The sequence below is a fragment of the Nuphar pumila genome, chromosome 7, assembly GCF_984573655.1.
Source record: "Nuphar pumila chromosome 7, dmNupPumi1.hap1.1, whole genome shotgun sequence".
In the NCBI taxonomy this organism is placed as follows: domain Eukaryota; kingdom Viridiplantae; phylum Streptophyta; class Magnoliopsida; order Nymphaeales; family Nymphaeaceae; genus Nuphar; species Nuphar pumila.
In genome coordinates this window covers 109,305,303-109,314,247 of record NC_143255.1, presented here as the reverse complement: position 1 = coordinate 109,314,247, position 8,945 = coordinate 109,305,303, and positions in this window count along the sequence as shown.

Here is an 8,945-nt window from a genome sequence, read left to right as displayed (position 1 = left end):
GGGATCCACTGTACTGACAATTGTCGTTGCTAATTCAATACAATTGTTAACACCATCCATATATTCATGTGATACCTCATTATCAACTATCCTACGGTACATCCATTCACAATTTACAGCAATTTTATCGTATAATGATATAGATATTATCATCATTAGTTAAAAGAGAATCATAATAATGCTATGATGAAAAAAATATCTAATTTATCTATTAATTCTTGTTTGGTGATTATTTGTGAGCAATTTTTTTATTTTAGTTAATGCATAAATTTTCTTCTCCTCTATACCACAAACATGCTTAACATAAAATGTAATTTCATGAACTATTATGCATGCATTGATAATTCAATATTTTTGTGTGTAACACCATCACATCATATTTATATACATCACAAAGATATTTAGAAATATGAAATCACATTTCATAAAATGATACATTTATTTAAAACATGTTTTCATGATACAATTTCACATGGAAAGCATAATCAAATGGAAAATAACATTGCAATATATTGCATAATTTCACATGCAAGCATGTATATAGTCACATCAAACATTGCAATACATTCAAATCATTCATATCAAAACAATGTCAAACATATACCTGCAGCAAACACATTCCAATATCCCGCTAACTACTACCATGCCTAGCATGAAATTCGAACTCCAAAAATAAGAACACTTCTATTTTCATACAATAAAATCATACTTAGCATGATCTCCAAACTTCATTAAAGCAATCCTAGTTATCCACAATTAAGTGAGTGTGTGAATAGAAAAATATTGCATCAAAGAAATTAAATAACATGTGATGCGCTTACATCACTTACTCACCACGGGTATTTACCTGATTTGCATTTTGCTTGTTTATTTTCGCATAACATTTTAAGTCGCATGTGATGCTTAGCATTGAGCATCGCACATTTTGCTCTCTTACGTACCTGCAATGCATATTACTCTTGCCCGCTACAAAAAAAAACACAAGAAAGTACTAGCCCAACAGAGCAAACACAACGACAGGAGGCGGATCTCCCTGTCGCTGTTGCTTAAACAACGACATGGGGCAGATCCCCCTGTCGAAAAGTACCAGCAGCAGGGGTGCGGGCCCCCTGCCGGCCGAGCAAACACAACGGCAGGGGGGAGGATCCTCTGTCGCTGTTTCTTAAACAAGTGCAGGAAGGCTCCGCCCGTTACCAAAAAATACCAGCGATAGGGAGGCTCCCGCCCATGCCGGCTTAGCAAACAGAATAGCAGAGGGGGTGAATCCCCTTGCCGCCCTTGCTTAAACAAGGGCAGGGGGGCGACTCTCCTGCCAGAAAATACCAACAATAGACGATCCGCCTCCTCTGCCGAAAAATAATAGCGGCAGAAGGGGCGGATCCCCTGCCGCCCTTGTTTAAACAAGGGCAGGGGGTCCGTCTCTCTGCCCAAAAATAACACCGGCAAGGGGCTCCGCCCCCTACCAGAAAATACCAGCGGTAGGGGGGCGGGTTCTCTGTCGACAAGTTAGAAAGAGGAACAAAGGGGAGGCATGGGTATGGGAGGTGAGCTCACTGACGCACTCTCCTGTCGGTGGGTTGTCGGAGAGCGGGGGCAGAGATGGTCGGGGCGATCGCCGGAGAGCAACACAGGGGAAATTAGAGACTTTGACAACACTTTTTAGGGACTCAGAAGGTCGATTCACGAAATGGCTTCAACTACAAAGTTGTAGGAAACTCTCTTAGCTTTTTATGAAGTTGAAGAATGCGAGAATCTAATCAATATCGAGGCCGATACAGGTGATTCTTTAGAGTCATTTTAGATAACTCGGGATTCAGGAATCCGAGTTTTGACAAAAAATCTGAGTTATATAATAACCAATAAAACTGGATATTTTATGAATAATAGAATCACTTCTTAATGAAAAATACTTCAAACATTCATTCCAATCAAACAACAAATGATTTACTTGCAACTTTCAAACAATTTGTAATGACCGAGATGAAACACAAAAGAAACACATGAACCAGTGAATAATAATCGGATGAAGATGGTAATAGATGTCATGGGAAGCAGCTGACACCAGGAAGAAGTCTTTCAAACCAGCAGCCAACATGAACTAAGAATGATTACACAATCACGTCAAGGTCGATCTTCTCAAAGATCACAAACTCAAGCTTTTCCACCAACCAAAGGGCTTGATGCCATTAGCCAAAAACTTACCAGAGATTTTAGCAACTTAACTGAGCTGAATCTTGTAAAATGGTAAACAACAAACTTGTAGGACACGATCTTAGCTTTCCAATAAGTTAAAGATCATATAATTTGGACTGATATCTAAGGAGATACAGTCAAAATACTGAGATTGTCTTTACCCTTCAAACACTTCTTCTCCACCATTTTTTTTTTGAAATTTTCATCACCAAAACCCTCTTCCCTTGGTCGACCTCCCTTCATTAATAGACTTGGAGCTTGAGGAAGAGCCACCATAAAGATGGTATGACCTTCCCAAGCCTTCCTCCAAAATCGAGTTTGACTTGTGCTAATTTTGGCGATGGGCATTAAAAGGTCCAACAACTATATTTGACTTGGACCAGTCAAGGTTGGATTTTGAATGAGGACCAAGATGGTCCATTCCTAAATGGCGCCAACTAGGACCCCTTTTGGAAACAGATTTTGATCCAAATCCAAAACATGCAGCAAACTGGATCCTGCATAAAATACATTAGAAAAATGCCCGCATTCCCCGTACACCCCCTAGTGCCACAAAAGGATCCTACAAGGCACGAGAATTTTCCGGATTCGTAGAATCTGGCTTCTAAATTAAAATAAAAAATAAAAAATAAAAACAAAAACAAAAACAAAAACAAAGTTAATGTGATTTCGTAACATGACAAAATGGAATCGAAACATAAAATTACAATCTTTGAGACAGATACAAAATATCTAAGATATTGCAGCCCGATATTAAAAATAGATCTAGGTACGTGGAGATCCAAATAGACCCAGATGGTTTTGCTCGATTGGATTTGCCATGGATCGCATCCTGGATCAGATTTTGAGAATTAGATTTGGATCAAATTCATCTTCAAAGCTCAGATCTTCAGAATGCTCTGCATCATTCCCCCCTGGGTCTAAAGGCTTCATCCTCAGAGTCTGTTTCTGCTCAAATGCTATTCCATAATCCCTGCACACATTCAAAATGTAATCAACATAGAAACTGTTCAAGGCAATAAGAATAGAATTAAACAAGGTAGGAAATTCTTTAGAGGAATAACAATAATATTTGATGCAATGCAATTCAATATGCTGAGCAAAATAAAATTCAGAACAATTAGAGGTAGAATAATGAAATTGAAGCTAAAAAGCATGTAAAACATTATATTTATAAATCTTACCTTGCATCAATGCTCTGCAGATAGTAACAAATTTTGGGTCAGCCACATATATTAATTGACTATATAGCACATGATTCAATATTGCAAATTTTTATTAACATTTTGGCAATCATATGACAATTCACGAGCAATACAATATAATAACAATTCATATTTACTATGAGGATTTATTAAGAATGTAGAGTCTATATTATCGACTAAATTCTGATGTTTCCAAAATAAATTTGAGGTATGCATGTTTGTCATTTCAGCTTTACCCATATGACATCTAGGGTTCACATGAGGCTCAAAACTTTCTAATGGTTCACTGGAAGAATTTTCATTTTTAGGGATTCATTGACATGAATTTCCACAGACTCTCTAATACTAGAATTGCACCTTTTAATTTCGACATTGACCTCGAAAATGAGATTATTAATGATAAGTGTGAAGTCATCGATGACATCCTCACACGCAAATGCTTCTTTATCTTTGATGTCTTTATCAGCATCACCATAGAGCGGATTATCAAAGATGAAGTTATCCTTGAATCAACTTGGACAACCTTCAGGATTCTCTATAAATAAAGGGTTGTCAGAAATGATGTGAGACAACTCTTCATGATCTTCTATGTCAGAAAGCGAAGACAGATCATACAACTCATTGGTCTCTCTAACGAGGATGGGGTTTGCATTTATCTCTTCAAAGACTGGATCGAAAATAAACACACTCATAGCAACATCCTCAAGTTCAGGTGAGGTTTCCTTCTCGATTTCCTCATCGAATATCGGTCCCCCAACCATTTCACAAAAAGGCTCATCGGGAGGATCCTTTGTAAAAATAACAAAAGTGCGACTAATTTTTTCGCACTGAGACTCTTCTTTGCTATCCCAATCCTCGTTTTCCATTATGACTTCTTCAAATTGTTGAGATCCTAAGTCATAAGAATTAAAACTTTCTTCGTCCTTGCAACTCACACACGAGATTTTGTCAAACCTAACGCTAGAATTATCAGATTTAAATAAGGCGGGGTTGGGTCGGGGCCTAAAGGATGAGATAGGCGTACGAGTACTCTGCCTCGATTCCCTCTATGAAAAATTCACATAATGGACATTCAGATTTGAAGTACTAGACTCCCGACTGAATCTTCTAGGCGGATCCATCTTTCTACCCGCATACGAGTACTGATGTAGGTCAGACCCACGAACGAAGTTAGACCACCCATATGCTCTCAAGGATCGAAGCAAATCCGATCTGTGACGAAGCTCTTCCTCTAATTCCAGTTCACAAAGCTTCAATTTTATCCCAACAATTCACATTTGCTCAGCGTGAAGTTGACTTTATAGATTCTGAGCTTTCTTATCCCGTTCTGACTCAAATTCTTTATCAGAGTCATAATAATATATCTTATTCATTCCTCGAGAATAGTGCTGACTTCACTCAGATGCTCTTATCTGCTTCGTGGTAAAATCTTCCATCCTACGACTTAGATCTTTGATTTTACACCACAGAGTTTGAGTTTCATACCTAAGGTCACATATTTCATTTTCAGGGTTATACTCGCTATGACTCCTATAGCCTGTTCGCCCAGACATGGCACATTGATCCTAAAAAAAAATGGACTCCCCATGACACCAAGAATCGTGTCGGATTGAAAAATCTGACAACTCTTACTCTGATACCAAAATGATATAATAACACGATGTGGACTTGGTACACATCGATCCACAACCCAAGATCCAAATAGATCTTGACACACGCGAAAGCTTATACAATAATGAGTTTGAATAGGACTCTGAGGAACAGAATTTTGAGACCCGTGAACTCTACTTTGACAGATGCAAACCAAATAAAAGTTGTGCGCAACTTGCACAACTTTCCAACAAATCTAAAATCATTGCATTCGGATCAGCGGTGTCCGTTCTACGGACCCGAAACTGGGGCTGACAAACAAGATTATGATAAACTTCTAGATTTTGCAGACAGTCTGTTCAAAGGGGTTTTCGACCCTACAAACAATAGAGTTTGGAAAAACTTACAACTAATAAATCGAAATTCAGATCAAAGCCTTTCCAACGAACTAAAATTCAGATTTTTCTGAGTTTTTTACATGGCTTTATGAATTTTTGAATTTTGAAAAATGGTATGAGTTGTTGATAAAAGAACTAAAATTTCCATTATTCGATAGTAGCAAAGATTGATATTTTTGAGGTATTTAAACGAAGATTCAATTAAAACTCAAAACATGAAAATTATAGATATATTTTCTAGATTTCCACATAATCAAACAAAATGAATTTTCATGGAGACAATCTCTAGATAACAAAAAAATACCAAATACCACTAGGAGTGTTCTGAACCAAACCGGTGACAGTGGATTCCTATCAATCTGAGACTTTGACAACACTTTTTAGAGATTCAGAATGCTGATTCATGAAATGACCTCAACTACAAAGTTGTAGAAAACTATCTTAGCTTTCCAAGAAGCTAAAAAACGTATGAATCTGACCCATATCGAGGCCGATACAGACGATTATTTAGAGTCATTCCAGACTACTCAAGATCCGGGAATCTGAGTTTTGACAGAAAATCTGAGTTATATAATATCCAATAAAACTGAATATTTTATGAATAATAGAATCACTTCTTAATGAAAATACTTAAAACATGCATTCCAATCAAATAACAAATGGTTTACTTGCAACTTTAAAGCAATTTGTAACGACAGAGACGAAACACATAAGATAAAATAACACAAATGAAACACATGAACCAATGAATAATATCCGGATGAAGATGGTAATGGATGTTGAAGGGAAGTAGGCAACACCGGGGAGAAGTCTCTCAAACCGCAGCTCAAACCAAAAATGAACATGAACCAAGAATGCTTACACAACCATGTCAAGGTCGATCTTCTCAAAGATCATAAACTCGAGCTTTTCCACCAACCAAAGCGCTTGATGTCGTCAGCAGAAAACTTACCAGAGATTTTAGCAACTTAACCGAGCCGAATCACACAAAATGATAAACATCAAACTTGTAGGGAAAGATCTTAGCTTTCCAACAAGCTAAAGATCACGTAATTTTAAATGGTATCTAGGGAGATACGATCAAAATACTGAGACTATTTTTACCCTTCAAACACTTCTCCACCAAGAAAATTTCAAAATTTCTGTCACCAAAGCCCTCTTCCCTTGGTCGACCTCCCTTCATTAATAGGCTTGTAGCTTGGTGAAGAGCCACCATAAAGATGGTATGGCCTTCCCAAGCCTTCCTCCAAAATCAAGTTTGACTTGTGCTAATTTTGGCGATGGGCATTAAAAGATCCAACAACTATATTTGACTTGGACCAGTCAAGGCTGGATTTTGAATGAGGACCAAGATGGTCCAGTCCAAAATGACGCCAACTAGGACCCCCTTTAGAAACAGATCTTGATCCAGATCCAAAACATGCAGCGAATTGGATCCTATACAAAATGCATTAGAAAAATATAAATGCGAAAAAATAAAAAACAACTCGCGTTCCCCATACACTCTCTAGTGCCACAAAAGGATCCTACAGGGCACCAAAACTATCTAGATCCGTAGAATTCGGCTCCTAAAAAATAAAACAATAAAAAAATAAAAACAAAGTTAATATGATTCCGTAACATGACAAAATATAATCGAAACATAAAATTACAATCTCTGAGACAAATAAAAAATATCTTAGATATTGCAGCCCGATATTAAAAATGGATTTAGGTATGTAGAGATCCAATTGGACCCAGATAGTCCTGCTCGATTGGATCTGCCATGGATCACATCCTGGATCGAATTTTGGGAATTGGATTTAGATCCAATTCATCTTCAAAGCTCGAATCTTCAGGATGCTCTGCATCACCATCCAACTACACCAAACCCTTTGAGGGCTTGTCTGACACACTTATTCCTGAAGATTGGTGATTAAGGGTGCTTGGATGACTAAAAAGTTGACAGGTTTGGTTTGAGATACTAAGCCCATACTTTGGGATAGACTCTAATCCATTGAAATTGGATCTAAACCTTGAAGGATGTAGTGATTTGTATCTCACTCATAAAATTATAAATAAGGGTCTCTCCCTAGAACCTAGTCATCTAGAAATTTTATGTTAAGTGCTGGCCCTATAGAGAATGAGCTCTAATCTTGTTATACCCTTTTCTTTCAAGTTGCCATACCTACGTAGAAGTGCTGCTAAAGTGATTAAAGAAACTTTATACCTCCATGGAGTGTTATTCGGACCAAAGAAGAATCTAAAAGTTTAATAAAACCTAGAGTCTGAAAAATATGATTTTCAGATCATTCGTTCTTTTGTTCTATTTTTTATTATTTTAAATAACATATATTAATACACTTTGATTTTCATTGCATATTCAAGCATCTCGATAGCACAATTTGGGCTACAAAGATCGAAAAACTTGTCTAGATCCTACCTTTTCGTCAAACGAAGGACGATCGAAGCTCATATATGTTGTCGCTACAATTTCAAAAAGTATTTTATCGAATCCCGGTAAGTCACCTCTTTCCCCTTTCAAAAAGTTTTTGTAAACATTTTTGGCGATCACGATGAGACTCTAACTCACCTCACATGGTTGATGGGACACACGACTTTACAATTCCCTGGAGGATCTTTGATAAACGATAATAAATCACCCAGGTTGTCATTTGAACGACCTGGATGAGTTTTTATGTTAGGGGCTTGCTTTGAGTCTTCTTCATGGTCACAATGAACAGTAGCCGACATACTTCATAAACTTGGTTGTTCGTATCATAGAAGAAATCTTTTCTCGAATTGCATGTATTGCTATTAGTTGTCCAACCTCTTTATTTGAACTATCTTTTCCTGTAAAAAAAAGACTCCCTCTCTCTCATACAAGGAAAAAATGAAGATCGATATTCAAATCCTGAAGATTGATACTCAAACACAACTTCAAACTACAAAATTAAGAAAAACTAAAAATTAATAATAAATAACAGTAAATTGCAAAAATGAACTAAAATGATCAATAATGAATAGTGATTAATCTCTCTCTCTTTCTCTCTCTCCAATTACTATTTATAGAGAACAATGGGAAACTCTAATTTTATTGTGGAACTAAGATATTATGCCTTACTAAGATCCAAAATATAATCCAAAACCAACACTAAATTAATTAAGGGAAAATGCTCGTAATGTTCTTGTAAAATGACTTGTCAAAATGCTTTCCATGCCCAAAATTCCAATTTTTGACTTTTTTAAAATATTTTTACTTTTCGCAACATATTTATGCAGACATCCTAACATTCATACAAATATGTTGCGAATGTTTTAACATTCGCACAAATATGTTGTGAACCTTCTGACATTGGAACAAATATGAACAAATACGTTGTGAACCTTCTAACATTGTAACAAATATGAACAAATACGTTGTGAACCTTCTGACATTGTAACAAATATGAACAAATACGTTGCGAACCTTTTTACATTCGCATGTGAACCTTTTTAGGTTTGCACATATATGTTGTAAACTTTCTTATATTTGCCCAAACATGTTACGAAACTCATGGCGTTCGCACAAATATGTTGT